We start from the raw sequence: 24,917 nt of genomic DNA on the forward strand, positions 1-24,917 counted from the left end.
AGAGCGGTCTGCTAACAGAAAGAACGTCAAAAGATGGTCAAGTTTGCGGTTAAAAGTGCATTTTTCCCAAAAGTGGACATAGTGTCTTATGCCTTCGAGGCACAGATATGGTGGTGTGCGGTTGCTGGGGTTGTCGTACACTGTTGTTGCGGCTACTGAGCCCCGCATAATCTCGGCAAGGCGAGCAACTTGGTTTCCGCAGATTTATAATGATCTACATTGCATTGAACATTAATTTTGTTATCTGGGAATAATATTGAGCTAAATTACAGTTGCAAAGTTAAATTAGGCAGACGGAATGAATGAATGCTTTAGGGGTTAATGTTTCAAAATTGTGGTAATTAGAGACGATGAGCGATGATGGCATGATAATGGAGCAATGATAGAATGGATGGGAGTGGAAAACGGGAGTAATACAAAAAAATCCACAAACAACGTCTGCCACATTTCCCAATTAAAAAAAAAAATCATTCATTGCAATTTGTTTAGCCTTGTTACTTACGTCCTCGTCAGAATTCTGACCGTTTTTAAACACAAAACGCTTCGTCACGATGTCGGCGGTAGGTCCTCGGTTCGATCGTGTCGATAAAGTCCATTGTTCGGCTTCCATCGGTGATATAGTGAACAAACAGATTTTCGGGTCGTAACATTCCACCGGAATGCGATATTGGACTAACAAGAGGCAGGTCATAGCCAGGGTTCTGTGAAGGTGTGTGTCCGGTTGAACTATTGTATCCTTTTTCACCACGACTTTATTAGCTTCACCTGTATGTATGTATGTATGTATGAATGGACAATGTAATGAAATTTTTCCATTCATTTTTTCCCAACTTGTTGAAGTCCGAATATGTTGAAATTTGGCATACATATGAATAACCTCTGACAATATAATATTTTGACAACTTAAGACATTAATGTTTAGGGAAAAGGGGGGGGGGGGTCAGAGGGTCAAAAAACCACTAATTTCGAGCTATGAGTAAAAATAGACTTTTTGTGTATCAATGGAGTACGATATTTTACAATGTTTTGGCATTTAATACAGTTTCTGTATAAAGAATCAAACAAACTACGCATATACAGCATATTAAAAACACGTGCTTCTGCATGTGCTGCTACCTGTCAAGCTGTCACAGAACTACTTACTAGTGGGGTGACTCTGCGGACATTTTGGAGCATTAAGGAAAATCCGACCGGACGCAAAAAATACATAAAAAGGAGGACATGTCCTCCTTTTGCCGGACGTCTGGTAACCCTAGGTACGGGGCTGAGGCGGTGACTATGCTGGGTTGGTGGCCCTAGCCGCAGGTCATTGCCGAAGCTCTATTACCTTCCCGAGTGATCCCTAGCAGCTCTGTTTGATTTATATAGCTCTGGAATGTAAAAAACTAACAGGAATTTTTCCCCACTCTACCCTGATAGGGCGCACATGTGGGAGGGACCGTGAGAATTTCGGCCGTAGGTCGGAACAATCTGCCATCTCGCTGCCCTCGAGCTGCCTGCGTAAAACCCTAATTAAAGCTAGAAAAATATTTTTATTTTTCGTGTTTTCTTCAGAGTGTAATAACAATATGGTATTACGTACTTCCTCGAACATGTTCTGCCCTTCCTTGACGGACGTAGCCAGGGGGAGAGGTAGGTCCATTGGATCATGATTCCTCCCTTCCAGGAATTTAAATTTAAAAAAAAAGCTAAGAGAATTTAAAAAATACAGCAACCTGGCTACGTAAGGTTACAGAGATATTATTATGGAAGGATTTTTTTTTATCCTTAGTAGGCTACAATAATGTATATCCTCCCCATTATAGCCCGATACGCTTCACACGAAAAAAAGGCAGGAATTGTGTTTTTTTTAAAGTTGTCTATATTTAATAACGGTTTGCACGCATTTTTTGTAAGAATTCCTTTCATAAAAATTTGACATGTGCGTTCCATGTAGGTATTTAATAACATTAATATGGATATGACTTTTTTTAACGAATTCTTCAAATTATTAAAGCATTTAAACATACATAAAAACAAAAAATATAAAATGTTGTTTTCTTTTCTCATGCCAGATCATTGCTTAAATTTCTACGGGTAACGATGGAGTTGAAACAGACCACTGTTCCCCGGGATTTTAGCGCAACAATAGATTTTATTTTAAAACTAGCCGAACCCGCCCGCTTCGCTGGACGTGAAATAAGGTAACTGCATTGAAGGCAAATAATTAAGCAATGACTGTTATACGCAAGTCCCCATTAAAATTCGTATAGTGGCTGTGTAGAAAACCGCGTATAAACAGACAGACGGACAGAAAAAGAACTGCTGTTTTATTATAGTAAGATAGATAAATTATTCTTACATGTTCGCATCCATGCAGTATATGAAAAATCAGCATGCGTAGCCCTATACCTATAACTATACGTAGCTGCTGCCCACGACTTTTTCCGCATGGAATTTTGTATTATCTCCACCATTTAGAAATTTGAACATTATAACATAACAGTTGATACAGTTGTAGTAGTTTTATTTTGTTCACAAATGATAATTTTTCTCACCTCTATTTCAGTATTTGCAATAAAAATATTTTACTACCTAAATTTTGGGTAAATGTTTCTTCTTTCAAATGTAATGTCGGGAAGACACTTCATAAAATTTCTTTGTAAGCCACATTTATTGTTTTCCCGTCTTGAGCTAGAATGTAAAGATTGTCTGCATTACTGACCCGCGAGCAAGCCACATACATCTAGCCGTGGGAAAAACAATCATACCTTAACAATAAGACCAGCTGCCTTAAGGCTCTGACCCTGAGACTTATTTATTGTCATCGCGAAACAAACTGCTATTGGAAACTGTGTGCGCTTGAACCCGAACGGGAAGTTATTCGGGATGATCGGTATGCGTGGTATGAAAACAGTTTCACCTGAGCCACATCCAGTAAGAATCTCAGCTTCGATTATATTTCGTTGTAGAGCAGTTACTTAAGGGTCGGGTTCCATTGCACAATTTTGGGGGAGTAAGGTTCCTCAGAAGCATTATTGGAACACCGACTTTGAGAACAATTTTGTGAACAGGAAGACCACTTGCAGTGAGAGAACTCAAAAACTCAACTGGATAATTAGTGGCGTCGTCCTGATTAAGGACGCTGTTAAACGATCTGTAAACCACTTCAAACCCATTCAATTCGTTTAAAATTTTTTTATTGATTGCAGCAGCTTGGTCATTTATTGGAGTAAACAGATTCTGCTAGCTTGTGAACTTCTCATTGTTGAGCAAAGATATAGTTCTAGTACAAGCCAGAATCTGTTTATTTATTTTTTTTTATTTTTTTTTTCATTTAAATTTTTTTATTAATTTATTATTATTTTTAAATATTTTTTTTCTGTATTTTTATGATATCAAAGAAAACTTGTGGTGGTTTTCTCTGTGTGCTCCTGATTATTCTTGACAATATTATGGTGGTTTTCTCTGGGTGCTTCTGATTATACCTAACTAGACATCTGATGGATTTCTCCGAGTGCTCCTGAATATTCTTGTCAATATTTTGATGGTTTTCTCCGTGTGCTCCTGATTATTCTTGTCAATATTTTGATAGGTTTTCCCGTGTTCTTGCAATCATTCCTGTGGTTTCTTCAAGTGTTTCTGACTATTCTGAGAAACCGCTCTCTGCATGGATTTTTTTTTGTCTAATGAGACATGTCATTTTATTTGGAGTTACATTTAATTCGTTAATTTCTGCTACTAAATCAAAACTTGCAATATTTTTATAAGGTGGAATTAACACATATAATTACACAGTCAAATTAATATTATGCCATGAGACATCTGTGGAGCACCAACATGCAAGACGAACTTCCTTTTCCTTGGAGTCTAGCGAAGCCATCCTTCTTTTGCGATCGTTAGTGAGCATCCCGCATCCCGCATAAAAGAACTAAATATTATTTACCTGCAAGCAACATGTGGCGACATCTGTTGTTGAAAAGCAGAACTACATGCATAAAGTACTTTTGCATGAGATATATTAATTCTCGCTGATGAAATATGAAAAAATTTCTATTTAAGTATTGGATCTAATTTAAAACACTCAATTGGTATCTGGCATTAGTCTCAGTAACTAATATGAATTCTGATTTGGGATCTGACGCTGTATCGAAAGAACATAGGTGTAAGTTTTGCAGTAAAGAGTTTATCTTGAGAAAGAATAAAAGACAACACGAGAAGAATGACTGTGTTAAAAATCCACTGCGCAATATGATAAGTTGTGTTCGATGTAGCAAGTCGTTTACGCGGAGAGAGAGCTTAAAAAGACATGGCAGAACTTGTAGCGCCAAGCCTGCGTACAAGCTAGAGGACAACGATGAATCTACTAGCCTAAGTAAGAGTGATCTGCATTACGACAATAATTTTCTTGGCTCTTCCGATCTTGACAAAGAACTTAAATTGAAGGAGGTTGATGATTTACGGAAGAATGAAGACAATGGAAGAATCCTTAACGTGAAAAGTGAGAATATATTCCAGCCGAATTCAAGTAGATCTTTCCTACTTTGTAAAAATGATGGACTCCTAAAAAGGAAGCATGAAGACGATGAAGACACTTCAACATCATCAACATCGAATTATTACGGTAAATTGGGTGAAGACGATTCCTTCTACGGTGATTGTTACAGTGACTCTGAGGCTGTTGACAAAGACATAGACTATGATGAAGCACCTAAAGCTGCCAAGATCGGAGAATGTGGCGGTGTCCTGAGACCGAAACGGTGGAAACGACGTGATATATTAAATAAATCTGATCAAGCTTGTGATGATCACCGTCTCAAACATGAAAGTTACCCTGAGGTTGGTGGTAAAACGGAAGACACCAGAGATCATAATATTTATAAAGGTGCAAGGAAGATGGTGGTAGAAGAGATTGATTACACATCGTGGAAAGATCCAAACATATTGGTTGACCGGCTAAGACTTCTACATGGTTCGCTTTGTGCAGGAAACTATTCGTGCATCAAATAAATATCCTTCATACTCAAGGAACTGAGGAATGCTGGCTACATACAATAATGGCTTGTTTTACTTGCATTTGTATAATGTAAAGCAATAAAATAAATAATTTAAATTATACGAATTTAATGTTTTTATTTCTTGTATTCTTATTTCTAACTAAGACTTAGATCTCGTAACTTGTGCTTCCTTTTTGCCTTTTTTTTTTTTGTTGATGGAGCTTCCAAATGTGCTGCCTTTTCGATGATGGTGCTTCCAAATGTGCTGCCTTTCGTTGTCGGTGCTTCCAAATGTGCTGCCTTTTCGTTGTCGGTGCTTCCAAATGTGCTGCCTTTTCGTTGTCGGTGCTTCCAAATGTGCTGCCTTTTCGTTGTCGGTGCTTCCAAATGTGCTGTCTTTTCGTTGTCGGTGCTTCCAAATGTGCTGCCTTTTCGTTGTCGGTGCTGCCAAATGTGCTGCCTTTTCGTAGTCGGTTCTTCCAAATGTGCTGTCTTTTCGTTGTCGGTGCTTCCAAATGTGCTGCCTTTTCGTTGTTGGTGCTGCCAAATGTGCTGCCTTTTCGTTGTCGGTGCTGCCAAATGTGCTGCCTTTTCGTAGTCGGTGCTTCCAAATGTGCTGTCTTTTCGTTGTCGGTGCTTCCAAATGTGCTGCCTTTTCGTAGTCGGTGCTTCCAAATGTGCTGCCTTTTCGTTGTCGGTGCTGCCAAATGTGCTGCCTTTTCGTTGTCGGTGCTGCCAAATGTGCTGCCTTTTCGTTATCGGTGCTGCCAAATGTGCTGCCTTTTCGTTGTCGGTGCTTCCAAATGTGCTGCCTTTTCGTTGTCGGTGCTTCCAAATGTGCTGCCTTTTCGTAGTCGGTGCTTCCAAATGTGCTGCCTTTTCGTTGTCGGTGCTGCCAAATGTGCTGCCTTTTCGTAGTCGGTGCTTCCAAATGTGCTGCCTTTTTGTTGTCGGTGCTTCCAAATGTGCTGTTTTTTCGTAGTCGGTGCTTCCTATTGTTTTTCCTTTTTTTAAGGTGCTTCCAAATATGCTTCCTTTTTTTGATGGTGCTTCTATTTTTTTAATGTTGTTTTGACTCTAGTATTTTAGTAAATTGTTCTTGATTTGACTAGCGTATTATTCAAACCGGTTAATGTATATAAACGAGTCCTAGACAGCAGGACGCTCAGTTTGTTACTGTCGTCGACGGTGTACGGATCACCTAGTTTGTTTCTTCTGGTGCATAAGTCGCGTAATTGCCTGTTCTTGAGACTTCGATGGCATCTTTACCGACTTTAACGTCGTACTCGATGGAGGATGTACCAGTGACCACGGGAATCATGACCTCGGCGCCGACGATGTTGGAGAAGATCCCGTTGGCAACGCCTCTGATAACACTGGAGGAGACTTCGATATGTGCTGTTCCACCATCAGCTGAAGTTTCATCAGCATTGAATACTTCAATTAATGAAGAGCGTACTTCGCATCAGTGCAAATACTGTGGTGCATCATTTACTATCACCTCAAATGCTCGCAGACATGAAAGAAGCGGTTGTTCTAATAATGTTCAAAGAATACAATTTCAGTGCAATAAGTGCAATAAACTAATTTCGCGTCTCGATAGTTTACATCGTCATTATAAAAAATGCTCCGAGACGTATAATGAACATGGTTATTGATTTGACTCATGTGTTGTACCGGCTAATAAGACTATATATAAGTGCTATGAACTTCAGTCCGTCTCTGGCTGTGGTGATGAACGGATCGGATAGACATTTAAAGTCATGTAAAAGGCTTAGTCCGTACAATAAGAAGACTGTTTGAATCGAGGAATCCAAAAGGTTTTGGTAATTTGTCTGTGTATTTTTTTGTACTTGTAGTTGTGTATTGAATTTATGTAATAAATTTTTTTTAAAAGAACTTGTGGTGTTTTTATTTTCTCAAACTTAACACTTTTTTAGTATTTTTTTAAATTAAAGTTGTTTTGTATCGACCAGGGATCGAACCAAGGACCTTAGTCGATCCAATCAATCATTAAATGGATTACTAATTTATTTAATGAATTTTGGATTTTTTCCCGCTTTTCTAGCTACATTATTACATGATTTCAAGATGGCGGCCGAATTTCAAGATGGCGTGTGTCACAGTAATAAATAATTACTGCACTGTAGTGTGTTAGAATAAAATTATCCAGATGGAAATGTACTCTATAATACAAGTACACACACACAAGATGGCGTACTCCAGCAGGTGGTAGCTCCTGGTAGCATGTACTGAACATAAAATGTCGAATCCATGATGGTCGACAAGGACAAAGTCAAATTTCAGGGTCAAAGTCAAATATCCAGGTCAAGGTCAAATTTCAAGGTCAAGGTCAAATTTCAAGGACAAGGTCAAAGGTCAAGGTAAAATATCAAGGTCAAGGTCAAAGTTCATGGTCAAGGTCAAATTTCAAGGTCAAGGTCAAATTTCAAGGTCAAGGTTAAAGGTGTGGTGACCGGTTAAGTATACTAACATGGTATCAGCACACTCTAGCGGATGAAAACAAGATGGTGACCTCCAGTTTCTTGATTAAATGATGGTGGCCGTTACGAAAAGTGCAACGGTGGTTATAAGGATTTTTTTATTGTTTACTTCGATTAGTTAATTTTTTTAATGATTTTTAAATTTTTTCCCGAATCTCTAGCATTAAAATTATGGATTTTCAAGATGGCGGACATGACGTCATACTAGGTGACGATATATATGCTTTGAAAAAAATTGGTGGGAGTCAGTCTGTCTGCAGTCACCATTGAGGAAGGATCGGTCGTCATTTTTATTTTTTTTGCACTCACCGGGTTCGAACCGAGGACTCCGAACTCCGTGTCGTAAATGTTTGTTTTTTAAATATTTTTTATTAAAATTTTATTATTTATTTTTTTTTATAATTTTTAAAAAAAATTTCATTAAAATCGGATAATAAATAAAAAAGTTAAAGATGGCGACCGTAACGGAAATTGCAACGGTGACGTCATCATTCAAAATGGCGGAAAACACAATGCCGGAATTTTCGAGAACACAATGACGTCATCCAAAATGGCGAATCCAAGATGGCGGATCCAAGATGGCGGATCCAAAATGGCCGCCGTGATCTACTTGTCCCGTTACGTTATGTCCCGTTACGCTGTGTCCTGTTACACTCATCCAAGATGGCCGCCGTGACGTCAGAGATGGACGTGACGTCAGAGCTCGGCCAGCTCCTCGCTCCTCAGCCTGAAGCCTGCGCTCGGGGCCCCATTCCTATACTACTTCTGGCCACTCTTCCGGCGTAATCACGTGTACGATACGGACATTCCATCAGTCCGTGTTGATTTCGGCACAGAGAGTGCACGTATAATTAAACCAATAGCCATTCAGTTTTCAGCGAAATTCAGCTATGGTACTGTTGAAAGGCGAATGTTGCCATTAATGCTGAATTAGGCATTTACCGTGCATAAAATGCAAGGCTCCACGGTAGATTATCTATTTGCGTATTTAGGATCGCGTCTCTTTGCTACCGGACAGGCTTATATAGCTGTTAGTCGCGTAAAGTCACTGGATAGTCTCCAAGTAGAATAACTTGGTTGCTCTAAAATAACAAGAAAAGTTCCATGTAATGCTGACGCTTTAGCTGAAATGACTAGATTACGTGGACATTAATGACTAATTTAAAGTTGATTGTAACAAATACTCTATTCACTCATATTTAGTATTTTTTAATTCGTTCAATTTCTCATATTCTAATTTTTTTCAGACTAAAGAGAATAAAATAAACTTAAAGTAAAAAAAAAACTAAAAAAAATCGCTTTTATCATTGTTTGAACTAAAAATCCAAAAAATTAAATTTTATTTAAATTTTTTGACTGACAGCCAAGTAATGCACCATAACTCTGTATAACTAAAACGATTTTATCCTAAAATAGAAAATTTAAGACACATTGTAACAAATACTCTTACACATAGATCCGGGGGGGGGGGGGGGGGATAATCAGGGGGGTACGAGCTCCCCTGGAATAAAGAAGCCCCTCAATATGGCCCCCCCTCCCCTTGCCAGCACTTGCAAAAGCGTGACTGTGAAACGAGCTTGATGTCAAAACTATGTCTTATGGTAAACTTTCTGTATATTTTAAAGTTTACTTCTTATTTAATTTAGGCCAAAATATGGGAAGTGTATAGCATACGGGCACCGCATCGCACAGATATGATGTGTCGGTTAACCCCACGTGCAAATTTCTCGCCCCCCCCCCCCCCCCAATTCTGTAAATTTCCGCGAGCCTACAGATTTGCGCCCCTGAAGCACCCATTATTAGTTTTAAGTTAATTATTGTTATTAAGTTTATATATTCATTTTCGTAATAACTATATCTTATAATATTCGTATTTATTATATCCTAAAATTATTGATTGAAAATCTATTACAAATCATATTGTTATTTATAAGTAAGTTTGATATGTAATTGAATCTATACTATAATAAAACAGTAGTTTTTTTTTCTGTCTGTCTGTTTGTACGCGGTGTTCTACAAAACTACTATACGAATTTTAATGGGGTTTTCAAGTTAACTTGAGCGAAGTAGAGAAAGAAATATAAGCTTTAATTCATCAAAATCGGTTCAAGGAAAGAAAAGAAATCTTAATTTTATGACATACAATATAATCATTATAAGAAGCCATTATGTTTTGCTATTGTAAGGAACTAAGTAGAGAGTAAGGAAAAAAATACTGATCCTGACAGTTTGTAGTGTCGCCATATTTGTTTCAATTTTCAATACCCTTTTTGTATATTACAATTTAAATTGCAGAAAAAAATCATGTTTCATAGACACATAAATAGTGAGTGTGTGTCATTTCTCTATGTCAACGAGGTCTCGCCGCGTCAATTTTCTCCTTGGGGCGAACCCATACGCTTAGTTAAATTAAATAAACAGCTTTTATCGTTGAATGATTTATTCATGAAAATCTGCTCTCATAAAGACACTAATGAATCTCCAACATGTTCGATAACAAGAAATTGTGATATGGCAAAAGTGTTACAAGATTGCTCTCTAATTGTTTGGGATGAACGCACGATGGCAAATAAAAAAGCAGTTGAAGCTGTGTACAGGACACTACGGGACATTAGGCGCGATGAAAGGCCCATGGGGAATTCACACTAATCTTTTCTGGAGATTTTCGGCAAACTCAACCAGTTGCAAGTCGAGGAACTAGAGCCGATGAAATCAAAGCTTCACTGAAGAATTCTTACCTCTGGCCTCAAATAAAAAAAAAATGAAATTAACAATTAACATGAGAGCACAGCTGGGTGGTAATACTCATGCGCAAGAATTTTCCGGTGTTCTATTAGAAGTTGGAGAAGGTGCCCTCCCTGAGCAACACGGTCAGGTGACGCTTCCAAAAATACTTGGCAGAGTCGTATCTTGGGAAGACGAACTCATACGTTCGGTATTCGGGGATCTGTCAAACATACAACATCAGGAACATACGTGGTTATGTGAACGTGCCATACTCACTCCAATAAATGACCAAGCTGCTGCAATCAATAAAAAAATTTTAAACGAATTGAATGGGTTTGAAGTGGTTTACAGATCGTTTAACAGCGTCCTTAATCAGGACGACGCCACTAATTATCCAGTTGAGTTTTTGAGTTCTCTCACTGCAAGTGGTCTTCCTGTTCACAAAATTGTTCTCAAAGTCGGTGTTCCAATAATGCTTCTGAGGAACCTTACTCCCCCAAAATTGTGCAATGGAACCCGACCCTTAAGTAACTGCTCTACAACGAAATATAATCGAAGCTGAGATTCTTACTGGATGTGGCTCAGGTGAAACTGTTTTCATACCACGCATACCGATCATCCCGAATAACTTCCCGTTCGGGTTCAAGCGCACACAGTTTCCAATAGCAGTTTGTTTCGCGATGACAATAAATAAGTCTCAGGGTCAGAGCCTTAAGGCAGCTGGTCTTATTGTTAAGGTATGATTGTTTTTCCCACGGCTAGATGTATGTGGCTTGCTCGCGGGTCAGTAATGCAGACAATCTTTACATTCTAGCTCAAGACGGGAAAACAATAAATGTGGCTTACAAAGAAATTTTATGAAGTGTCTTCCCGACATTACATTTGAAAGAAGAAACATTTACCCAAAATTTAGGTAGTAAAATATTTTTATTGCAAATACTGAAATAGAGGTGAGAAAAATTATCATTTGTGAACAAAATAAAACTACTACAACTGTATCAACTGTTATGTTATAATGTTCAAATTTCTAAATGGTGGAGATAATACAAAATTCCATGCGGAAAAAGTCGTGGGCAGCAGCTACGTATAGTTATAGGTATAGGGCTACGCATGCTGATTTTTCATATACTGCATGGATGCGAACATGTAAGAATAATTTATCTATCTTACTATAATAAAACAGCAGTTCTTTTTCTGTCCGTCTGTCTGTTTATACGCGGTTTTCTACACAGCCACTATACGAATTTTAATGGGGACTTGCGTATAACAGTCATTGCTTAATTATTTGCCTTCAATGCAGTTACCTTATTTCACGTCCAGCGAAGCGGGCGGGTTCGGCTAGTTTTAAAATAAAATCTATTGTTGCGCTAAAATCCCGGGGAACAGTGGTCTGTTTCAACTCCATCGTTACCCGTAGAAATTTAAGCAATGATCTGGCATGAGAAAAGAAAACAACATTTTATATTTTTTGTTTTTATGTATGTTTAAATGCTTTAATAATTTGAAGAATTCGTTAAAAAAAGTCATATCCATATTAATGTTATTAAATACCTACATGGAACGCACATGTCAAATTTTTATGAAAGGAATTCTTACAAAAAATGCGTGCAAACCGTTATTAAATATAGACAACTTTAAAAAAAACACAATTCCTGCCTTTTTTTCGTGTGAAGCGTATCGTGCTATAATGGGGAGGATATACATTATTGTAGCCTACTAAGGATAAAAAAAAATCCTTCCATAATAATATCTCTGTAACCTTACGTAGCCAGGTTGCTGTATTTTTTAAATTCTCTTAGCTTTTTTTTTAAATTTAAATTCCTGGAAGGGAGGAATCATGATCCAATGGACCTACCTCTCCCCCTGGCTACGTCCGTCAAGGAAGGGCAGAACATGTTCGAGGAAGTACGTAATACCATATTGTTATTACACTCTGAAGAAAACACGAAAAATAAAAATATTTTTCTAGCTTTAATTAGGGTTTTACGCAGGCAGCTCGAGGGCAGCGAGATGGCAGATTGTTCCGACCTACGGCCGAAATTCTCACGGTCCCTCCCACATGTGCGCCCTATCAGGGTAGAGTGGGGAAAAATTCCTGTTAGTTTTTTACATTCCAGAGCTATATAAATCAAACAGAGCTGCTAGGGATCACTCGGGAAGGTAATAGAGCTTCGGCAATGACCTGCGGCTAGGGCCACCAACCCAGCATAGTCACCGCCTCAGCCCCGTACCTAGGGTTACCAGACGTCCGGCAAAAGGAGGACATGTCCTCCTTTTTATGTATTTTTTGCGTCCGGTCGGATTTTCCTTAATGCTCCAAAATGTCCGGTTTTTTTATAAAGTGAGATAATTCCTGCAGTTACACTCTGAGTAAAGCGCGCGGTGCGCGCTAATGCGCTGTCCGCAGAGTCACCCCACTAGTAAGTAGTTCTGTGACAGCTTGACAGGTAGCAGCACATGCAGAAGCACGTGTTTTTAATATGCTGTATATGCGTAGTTTGTTTGATTCTTTATACAGAAACTGTATTAAATGCCAAAACATTGTAAAATATCGTACTCCATTGTAATTTATTCACGGCTTTTTAAAAATATATATATTGTCCTCCTTTTTAGTGAAATGTCCTCCTTTTGCGATGTGAATGTCCTCCATTTTTGTTATCAGTGTCTGGCAACCCTACCCGTACCTAGCTCAGCTCAGCTAACCAGACAGTTGGCTGTGTCCTGAGCCCTAAAGCTGGGTTTACGATTGATTTCCTTAAGAATTATAACTTAACATTGAGCACACGATTAAGTCAAAACTACATTTTCCAGTTTATGATTGACATAGAAGTCGTTAATTCTAACCAATCACAGCACAAAACACATGGTCGGCCATATTGTTCGAAACGGAGAAGCAGGTTTGAAATAGGTTATTGACAAATGGGATATTTATTTTTTGAAATGGATAATGATTACAAATGACAAATATACGAGTTCTAACCCAAAATACTGCCTCGCTCGGTCCAATAATAAGACATAAACTTCCGGTTGAAAGGTTCCGGTTTGTTGTGATTGGTCGCTTCCCTTAAGTCTTAACGAAAAATATAAAATATAACAATTTCTGTTAAGTCTTAAGTCATCATATGGTTCGCACACGACCCGTCAAAATTCGCACACGACAATCATAAACCATTCCACTAGTTTACATAGAGTCAAATGGTAATTACACGACTAAGTCTTAAGTCTTAATTCTTAATTTTTAATCGTAAACCCACCTTAAGACGTGGCGCCGCGACACCAGGGCAAGTCGCTATCGCGCCTGCGCAGTCACAAGGCCTCGCTGTTTGCCGCGCCAGTTATCAGCCCCGCAGTTACATCACCGCTGCGAGACCCGCAGAGCGCGCGGCCAGTTAGCAGGCGCCTGCGAATTACACCGGCTGATTCGCTGGCTTGATAACTCCAGTCTCGCATGACATTTGCTATTGGAGCAAATCATTCGGACACGCCCTGCGTGACCTTGAGACACTTGCTAATGGAGGGTGGACCGTGGGCGAGAACTGCCACGCTATGACGTCACATCGTTAAGTGCAGTGCAAATCGGCAGCGTTTTGCTGACTTGAGTCAGCGACTTAATCCATTGGCGTTAGTTCTTTGGTTTTTCCACAGATAGATAGATAAAGCCCCCGCAAAATCCCTTGGGAGCTGATTTTCAGAAAACTTTGGTTGTCAGTTGATTCTATTTAATGTAATGCCGAGTTTCAAGTACATGTAGGAAATATAGGCCTGCTTGAAAAACATTTTAACGCTTGAGCCTTGAAAGCTGATTTTTCGTAATATCCGTTCTTAGCGGATGCCTATGAAGCAAAAGGGATATACGTGACAAATTTTAAGTGCAGTTCTTAAAGTCAGTAAAGTGTTAAGTCAGTACACACACACACACGCGCGCGCGCGCGCGCAATACGTGAGTGTGTTATAGACGATCTTCCTGATTAAAAATTATGTGTTTATTTAGAAATAATATTTTTAGGAATAAAATTAATGTGCCTATAAATATGTTTTCCTCGAAAACTTCTAAAATACTACATAACAAAGGTATTGGTCAATAGTTTGTGACTAAAATTTAACTGTCAATAATACTTCAAGAAAATATATACCGATAAATGGTTAAACACACAACATCGGCATGCAACCACTCACTAACTGATACACACTTAATTCAAATATTTTATGTACAAAAGCAAACTTTTTAAAAAAGTTTTAAAGGTTTGTTTGAATTTTATTTATAACATGGTGGAATGATAATGCTACAGTTACTAAAAATTAAAGAAAATATTTTTGCAAAACTCCGCGACCCCGGAGAAACCCCCGGAATGGCCACTGCATGGGAAGCCCTAAGAAAAGAAACGGGCTCCCCATTTGGAAGCCACCCTAGAAGTTTTTTTACCACCCACCGTCTCTTTGGTAGCCTGACTTGTTGCAAGGGATTGTATTCATACCAAACAAATGTCATCTACCTGATGCAATCCGCCTTAGAGAAGCCGGGGCGCGAACCCGGGTCCTACAAGTTACAAGCCAGGCGCTCTACCCCAGAGCCAGAGTGGTAGAGCGGTACTTGAAGTCTAAACACTGGCATTATGTTATTCCACGAGTTTACTTTAGTTTCGTGTGTCATTAAGAGGTTCAGTACGTGCAGTAACATCTAACCTCGGTAATGAACACATTTATGTGTTCTTTTGTTGTTCATTCAGCATGAATTATGTAATTACATGTAAGTGAAATATAATTTGTATAACTAGTCTGGCAATTTTTGTTTTTCGATTTCCTGCAAACAAACTTAAAGTATCGCTGTACAATAATTATATAGAAATATAGACTAATAAAAAAAATATGTAAGAGCTTGCACTGTCGATGGTAAATTTATTTTGAAATAAATGTTAGATATTAAAAGAGTGTGTTTATTTAAAATATGTGTGTGCTTACAAGCATGAAGTTATTGTATAAACATTTTATTTATTTGGTTTTAAAGCCACAGAAAAGTTAATCTTTTTTATATCACTTTTGGCTTTCTTTTGCTTTACCGTGCTTAATATGCGCAGATAATACTGGAAAGCTATTCAAACAACTGTTTGCAAATAGGCGTTTTCAAAATCTTAAATTAAGTACTAAATCTATGATAGTGTTGGAGATGTCAAATTAAAAGATCCCGTCACGATGTTCTGTCAATGATGCTTCGTCGAAGACCAAAGTTCAGTGGTTGCAAGTCAAAGTCGGGTGATTATTGCTCTGCCTTAATTTTTTAGCCACTGCCCCAGTCACACACACTAAGTTCTCTTTATAGCCTCCAACGACATGTGCCTTTCTAGCACTCGCTCGACGAGTAAACAAAACAAAATAGTCGGCGAGTATTTATATACCTTGGTGGCGATTTGTACTTACCCAAAGGTCGTAAAGCAGCTGAGTGGATTGTCAGAATTTACTGTTTCAGAGAGTAGTCACTCACTCCGTGAGTGACGTCGACGAGTATCTGAACGAGTTACCTCTTCTGCGGCTCTCTCCTGGTGGCACCTCGGTGCTGAATGGGTTACGTACGAACTCACTGAGGCTAAGGGCGCGGTTACACGGGAGTCTGAACTACTTCAGGTGAACATGTTCAGCTGTTGAGTGCGGTTACACACAGTCTGAACATGTTTCGTTCGAGGCCATTTCTCATTTAACTTAAACAGGTTGGCAAAGTAGTTCAGATCGACATATCTTCTACATTAGCCTCTGATTGGCTGGTTAGAATATAAACAGTCTTTTGTAGAAATTCTAGATGGAAAGTGTTTCTGGCACAAGTTCGAGTAATATTTTACCGAATGCAACAAAAAAACCAACAGATAATTATACATATTTTTTAATTTATCCTGACCTTAATTTTCTTAAAACTGAGATAGGTACTCTCGCTCAAAAAATAATAAAAAATAAGTTTACAAATTTTACTGTGCATGTTTGAATTCCCGATTTGTAAAAAAATATTGAGCAATATGTAAACACATTTCATTTCTGCTGATAATGCTGTATAAACAAGTGAGAAAATCCCGCGTTTTCTGGATGCAATTAAAAAATAGAGATCAACAACACAGTCATTCGTTGACAGTAGACAATCGGTTTTAGAGCTAAACACACTTTTCAGCAACTACCGTGTAACCGCACACTTTCGCGTTTGTAAACGTGTTTACTTAAACATGTTCACCTGAAGTAGTTCAGGGTCCCGTGTAACCGCGCCCTTAGTCCAATATGCAGGTTGTTGTGTTGTCGGGCAGAGTAACGTTGCTTGATGACGTGGTGATGAGCAGCGTGACGGCAGGATGACGTAGTTGATGGCGAGAGATTCCTCGTCAACTCTCCGAAGACTCTGAAGACTAGGCCAAACCTGGCCTTTATATACCCCTGTCGGCACATATCGACATTGTGGGAGAACCCTCCAGAAACACGGAGTTACTTCCCCGCCTCCAGGGGAGGGTGGAGACTATTCACGTGGTGCCCCCTCCACTTCCGCGCCTCGGGCGAACCTTGTAGTAGCTGTGTATGAAGCATGTTTGAGGGGTAGGCAACCATAAGTACCCCGCTGTTCTGCCTTTGGTGTCACTTCCAGGGGCTAACTTACGAAACATCGTTAAAATTAGTATTTCGTTGCGGTCGGAAAACCAACCGCAACAGTACAAAATTAGTTAATTTTTTAAAATTACAAAACAAAATGTTATTTAAATTCTTTTAAATTTTTTAAATTGAGTTTTAACATATTGTTCATTTTAAGTTGTTTTATATTTATTTAAAAAATAATTTTTTTTTATTTTCATTTTTTTTAGGATTTTTAAAAATAAAAATCGGACGAATGTTTGCTTTTATACTATCTACTATTTACATTTGAATAATTCACATGATGTATAATTGAATACATTTTTGATACTATATAAGTTACTTCATGTCGGATTGGCTTACGCGAGCGATCACAATAAAAAGTAATTATAATTGCGCGTTATTGTTTGTACGGTGTATGTCTCGACTTTCCTAGCTCATCGCTGCTCTCTTCGGATTGATACGACAAGAAAATTTATTTCCAAAATTTTCAATTGAAATTTTCCTTTACAAATACAACGTTTCAGATACATTAAAAATATACATTTCAATTCATTTTAGAAACGTGACTAAAAACTTTGCGTTCTATGGTGTGTATCATCTGGCAACAGAAAACACCGAAACAAGGACAGCGTTAATGGTGGAAATCGTGCATTTGAAGGAGAGAGTTAATGTCCCTATAAATTGTTTTGTAATGTCACATGGCTTGCCTTTAGAGTGACAACGGCATAAATAGAAGACCTCATTGTTTTTTCTGCTTGTCACACACTGATAACTTTGCTAGAACGTCAAACGACACAGGCGCGCTAAACGTAGTGGCGGCCACTCCAGAAATTAGTGATATATAGTTATCGCTTCTTCCGTAGAGGTGGCAGCACATGGCACACCGCACGCAACCCGGACGGTAATTGTGGAGACATACAGTAATATAGGTTTGTGTACGGTGTACGGAAAGTCTTGCGTGGTATACGGTAATTTTTATATTAGATATAGATTAAGTGTAACCTTTTTAAGTAATTCTTATTTCGTCTATTTTAAAAAAAGGTTTTATTTAAATCTTAAGTTGTATTCGTTATTTTTAAACTTTGAAGGCTTCTTACTCTTTAGAGCTTGTATACCATTGCAGATATTATGGAATTTACAGAATGGCAAGGCGGAAGTAGCAAAATTAAAATTGTCTGTTTATGAGTTTATAAAAGCATCTGGAACTAAAACTTCTGCATTACGATTAAAAATATTTCTGGCAATATTTGAAATTTAAATTCTCAGATATACCATGCATACTATATAATTGTAACATAAATCTTCTCGAAAGAAGCGGTATCTTCAAAACGAGACTTAATAGTATATAATCACTAATTAAAACTCAAGGAAAATGGAAGTACAAACAATTTACATTCGTATTTTAACTGTATGGATTTAATAAATTTTGTTTATTTTTAATTTAACTATTGTTACTTTAAATGTAGGTATGTCTGACGTTGAAAAAGATGTTTGAACCTGTTTAAAACAAGTTTCTTGATTGGTCACTGACTAAAGGTACATTTTTAGGGTTCGGGGAAGTGTACGGTAATTGTACGGTATTTTTGCTATGTTTAAATAAATTTCCACGCAAGTCAGAGTTAAAATGTATTCGAACTTGGAGTTTTACAATAATTGATTTTTTTTTCGTGTCATATACTTAGTTTATAATGATCTGCGATTAATCATAATTTTTTTTAGTCATTGTTATTTACTGTTAATGCTCTATTGTGCGCCGGATTGCAGTCAAAATAATGGTTAGAGAGGTTTTTGAATCCTTCTTCATGGCTTGGAAAATAGTACGGTATTCCATATTCGAGACATGTTTTGTAGGTACGTCATCGTCATTTTTAACGAGAATACAATAATACAGACAAGGGCGTCGCCAGCCAATGGCCTAGGAGGGGGGGTAGTTGTGGGAAAAGTATGTATTTTTTGCATTTGGCTACACTTTTTTAAATCTATAGGGCTCTAGGGGGTGGGGGCAACTGCCCCCCCTAACCCCCCTGGCGACGCCATTGAATACAGAATCGAATTAGGAACAGATCTTACAATTTATTCAATGGCAAAGCAGTAAAAAATTAATGGAAATGGAAACCAAACAAACATTTCTAAACTTTTTGATGTATAAACAACTAATCTCTTGGTATACGGCATTCGGTAGGAGTAATTTCGTGAAAATGGAACGGAAGTCGATGAACGGAAATGTGACACAAAGATGGCACACCCACGCGTAGCAACCTAAACTTGTATAGTCACTTTCGTAAACATTAGGGGAAATACCTAACGTTTTGGTGTGCCAAATGAAAATTTATGATAGTGAAACTATTCTGGAAAAGATTTGGTAAACTAAAATAGTCACAGTAAAAAGGAATCTTAAGTTTTATAATATACCTATGAAAATTGACATGACACTGCTTATAATACACAGTCTTCTTATAAACTATCCGATTGGTTTAATAGCGCAGCCGTAGGGCGCGCGCGTTGGATACTCTAGGAGCGGGGTTCGAATAATGGCTTTGTATTTTATTTTTTTACTTTATATAGTATAATAATATATTACAATAATGTTGTATCAGCTCAATAAGGTTAAAGTTGGTTTGTAGGAAATATTTACAGATAAATTTCAGTCGTTTAAGCAAAAACAAACATACTATTATTCAGGCCTACTTAGTGTCATAAAACGTGTTTTAAAATGTTTCAGGTTAATATTTTAGTAATGTCATAGAATTATCATTTATAACTCGATTGTATTAATTATTTAGTGAATTTTAACAAGATGGGCACTATTTTAATAATAGGGTATAGCGTCTACACGCCAAAACGCCAAAGTTAAGCGAAATATGGGCTAATTAAAAAAAAAAAGCCCTAGGTAAGATTTCGAAGTACCTATTTATTCTGGAAATATTATGAAAATTTTCTATAAACTTCTTGAACATCTTAAGAACTTCATGTACATAACATATTTATGTTCTTCAATATTATATGAAATGATCAATGAAATATTTGCTCATTTTCCATGCAGCAAAAATATTACGAATATTTTTAATTCAATGTATCCAGCATTTAATAGTTTATAACGCAGCATTGAATAGCTTAGAACGAGTTTCATATTATATGCCAACTAAGGTAAATATATTTTTTTAACCTTCAAAAATTATTTTTCATCTCTTGCACTAATAACTTGGTCGTATAAAAATTTGCTTTGCATCAAGGTTTAAGATTTTATTAAGATGTTTAACAAAATTTCAAACGAATGCTATACTAAGAAAATGTTTACAGTAATAATTCTTTTTATCAAAAACTGTTTAGCCAAAGTTTTATATGAAGTTTAGGATTCATACAATAAATTATAACGGATATGATAGTATATTTGTTTTAAAAAAAGTAATGATTTCCACACATTGAAGCAATGGTTGAGCAAAAAAAAAATATTTTAACAGTAATTTTATGTCAATATTTAGACAATTAAACAATAATAAGAATGGATTCGATAGTGTACCCGGTAGGGAAGTTTTATTTATTTTCTCATTCCAACCCCAGGTTTTTTCAAACCCTTGCAATAATGGTTTGTATTATAAAAAATTGTTTCACACAAAAAATTTTAGATAAAATAATAAGTTTAGAAACATTTGAACGGATTTGATAGTGTGCCTATTAAGGGAGTTATGAATTTTTTGTTATTCAACCACAATTTATTCATCCCTTGCATTCATGGTAGGTCGTATAAAAAATATTTCAGACAAATGTTTTAGATAATAATTCAGGGTTTTACAATAAATTAGAACGTATATTATAATGTACATGGTACGGAAATAATGAATTTTCAAAATTCTACCATTGTTCTTTTCAACCCCCTGCAACAATGGCCATCTTATCAAAAATTGTTTTAGACAAAAGTTTTAAACATAAAAAAAAAGATTTGTAAACAATCTGAACGGATTGGATTGTGTCCTTACTAAGGGCGTTATTATTATTATTTACTTCCAACTCTTTTTTTTCCGCCCCTTTCAGTTATGGTTGATCGTATCGAAAATTATTTCAACATAAAGTTTTAAATAATATTTATACGGTTTGAAAACAATTCGAACTTTCAATCCCTGTTTATTTTCAACCCCTTGCAGCAATGGTCCATCTAATCAAAAATTATTTCAGACAAAAGTTTTAGATAAATGTTATAAAATTAATATAACTTTTTCACGAATTCGATGTTGTTCCTATGAATCGAGTTATTATTTTTTTCGTTCTCCAATCTTGGTTTTTTCAACCCTTTGCATTTATGGTTGGTCGTATCAAAAACATTTTTTCACAAAAGATTTTGGTATTTATCCCACGAGTTATAATACGTTCAACCGTATGTGATATTTTCCATATTGTGGGAGTTACAGCGATATTTATTTTTTTCAAAAACCCTTCCCCAATTCTACTCCTTCCTGCGCAGGGCAGGACAGCCATAGTCAGCGTGCAGTATAACATGTGTAATTTCGCTCTACACAACTCTCTCAGCCATTTCTGCTGCTCAGTTTCGGCAAAGTAAATTATTTCGATTTGCGATAATATACCTTCGAGAGGGTTTTTCACTTGATGGTACGGAATTTTCCCTTCATTAAAGTTCAGGCCATGGTAATATTTGCATAGTCATTCATTCGAGTGTTTAATTTTTTCATCTAGCAGTTTTTAAGGATACAACAGCAGGAAGGTTGGGTTACGAGTCTTGCCTGCCATCAACCTCGTAGATGATGGATATTGCCCATTAACAAACTCGACCGAGACTTTCCACTACCAGATTTTTTGTATTATTTTGGAAGTGATTGTAAAAAAAATGCGACAGTAGTCGTGCTCACAAAAGAATACGTACTCGTTTGAGTTTGACAATGTTTTTGGTGTCAATGGGCCATGAAACGAAAAACTATATAAAAAGATAACAGGTATAGGAAAATAACCATTTCGCTCACCCATAACTGATACCTGTGTTTGATGCTGGCAAGCAACCTTTACGATTCAAGCAACAAATTATAGCGGCGGGCGCATAAAGTATGTGTGATTCGCATCCAGAAACTGTGGAATTTGAAATGATAATATTTTATTCATTGGTATATTTTAAAGAATTCTACGTTAAATATCGTGTCCGAGTTTTGTACTATAAGTTTATTGGCAACATGAACAACATGAGCAAACATGAATTTGCTCGTTACCGAGGTTAGATGTTTACTCATACATCACTGGCGAGCACTGGAAGTCTCGCTCATTATTATTAATTTAAAACTTCCTGACTATTTTTCCAATCATCTCTAAGCGGGCGCTGTGATACTTCAAGTAGGTTACCCGTGGTTAAACCATATTGACGAGTTATTATTTTTTAGGTTTTGTTACATCAAAAATAGCATTACATTATGAAAACTATTGGTAAGGTTAACTTCATTATTATTTTAAATTCGTGTGAACGGTTGGTTATGTTAGCTACATAAAAATACTATGAAATCATAAGTAGGTACGTTAGGTTAGGGTACTACATAAACATTCTGTAAGGTTAGCTACATAAAACAATTCTATGAAATTGTGTAAACAGTTAGTTTGGTTAGGTTACTCACACAAAAAAAATTACTAGAACATTTTTAGGGTGTTTGGTTAAGTTAGCTAAATTATAACCAACGGTTAAATCGATTTTACAGTATTTTTACTGCAGGTAACTTAACCAAACCAACCGTCCACAATATTCTAAAGTATTTTTACTGTAGCCAACCTAAACTAATCAGCTATTCAAAACTTCATAATAAACTAAAAATTATTATCTTCTAAAGGTATCTACATATTAGGTTGTTGCAAATGCATATTTCAGGTTCTCAGTATCTCACTTTGATGTTAGAATGCTGTTTGGAATATAAACTATAAATATTACACTGAATTATAAAAAAATACCTGTTCCATAGAATTATGGTTCGTACCATAATGAAAGGTTCAACGAAATAAAGATACACACACACAAGCACGCACACATTATGTATATATGTATGTATATTATTCTCGAGTTGATTTTTAAATTCAAGATGACTGCATATTCACTGCAAAAACAATTCGTAAAGTATTGTTTTGGGGTGGTTAAATGTTTCATACAAATACATTACACGAAACGATGATCAATGCAAGAGGTCTAGGAACACAGAGAATTTGTTGCCAAGCATAACGATCCCGAATTGTGTTTCAATAATATATCAACCCTTCTTTAGACATTTGCTCTATGAGCCAGTAAGCAGCGGCGTCCTAAGCTACACGACTGCCTGGCAAGAGAGTGCGGAGCCTCTTTCACATGAGCGACTGGAGAGAAAAACAGGATGATTAACTTAACAACCTTCTACAAACAGAATTGTTATTCATAAAATACCTAGGCGTAAACACTTGATAAACAAATAGGTTGACAACTCTTTCACAAGGTCAGCATTGTAGGCTCTGACCTAAATTACCCTTTTCAGTAAAAAAATAAACTAATAAATTAAAAAATTACGCGGCGTTACTGCCAAACTTTCGAAAAAAACTAATTTGCTCTGTTTAAGAGGTACAATACCAAAAGCCATTTTAAAAAATAAATATTACACCTATATTTTAGGACTCTACCCGTTGAAAAAAAATCTTTGTAATTTTAAAACTAAAAGGAGCACGTCCATTAAAAAATATATATTCGTTTCTCGTTTCAAACTTCATGTGTCTATTTTTACATTGTATAAATAAATATAATTATAAAAAAGTCCAATGTACAATGCTTGTTAGAGGATACTATGAAGGCTATGTTCATGAGTCACACCATCAAGGCTGTATCGACGCTTACGCTCGTTAAATCACTGACTAGAAAAGTTAAGCCACTGTCACTTAAAATTTGTAATCAATGTTTTGGCATGCCCTGGAGTAACACCGCCGGTAATTGCGGCTGTAATCACGAAGTAACTTGCCCTAGCATCCAGCAGTAGTCCCATTGAGGAGGCCTCGGCTGGAGTAGTCATCTCCTGGACCCGTCCTGCGGCTCCCAGTGAGTAGGGGATGGCGAGCGCGAAGCGACACGCCTGTGGACCCGCCTCCGGCCCCCTGTTGTGCGAGTTGACTTGCGAATCCCGGCGCGTTGTCCCCGAGGCTGGCAATGCTGCCTCGGTGGAATACCCTGGCCTCTCGACCTCCTGCTCCTAACTGTGGGGCGAGCCGGCACACCAGGGACAGCTGCTGGCACTCCAGAGACAGCTTCTGGCACTCCAGGGGCAGCTGCCGGCACTCCAGCGGCAGCTATCGCCACTACAGGGACAGCTTCTGGCACTCTAGGGACAACTGATGACACTCCAGGGACAGATTCTGGCACTCTAGAGACAACTGCTGGCACTCCAGGGACAGCTTCCGGCACTCCAAGGACAGCTATCGCCACTCCAGGTATAGCTTCTGGCACTCTAGGGACAACTGCTGGTATTCCAGGGATAACTTCCGGCACTCCAGAGACAGCTATCGGCACTTCAGGGACAGCTTCTGGCACTCTAGGGACAACTGCTGGCACTCCAGGGACAGCTGCCGGCACTCCAGGGACAGCTATCGCCACTCCAGGGACAGCTTCTGGCACTCTAGGGACAACTGATGGCACTCCAGGGACAACTTCCGGCACTCCAGGGACAGCTATCGCCACTCCAGGGACAGCTATCGGCACTCCAGGGACAGCTTCTGGCACTCCAGGGACAACTGCTGCTCACGAATTGCAGTTATCTGCTGTTTCACGGCGATCCCGATGTTCGACTCCGGCTGCAACTGTGATGTGTGTTACATATTGAATCCTCTATTCACCTCTCGTTAGCATGGGGTAGGTCTAGCCTGGAAAACTGCAATGTCGTCACAAGTCCCGATACTACACCATTCGTTGGCTGCCACACCTGGTTACGTCCTACGGCCTCCTTCTGACTGGTCGCTCGTCTTGCAGCGACGAGTCAACTACGAAGTCACCTTACTCACTTGCGTCGCCTGTTCTGTATGTACCGTAACGTACTCTTCTTCAGTGACTAATTCCTGCGTGGGACGAGTATGCTTAATGTCATACCTATTTCAATCTTCACGTGGCTGGGCAGCA

This window comes from Bacillus rossius, chromosome 1, assembly GCF_032445375.1.
Source record: "Bacillus rossius redtenbacheri isolate Brsri chromosome 1, Brsri_v3, whole genome shotgun sequence".
NCBI lineage: Eukaryota > Metazoa > Arthropoda > Insecta > Phasmatodea > Bacillidae > Bacillus > Bacillus rossius.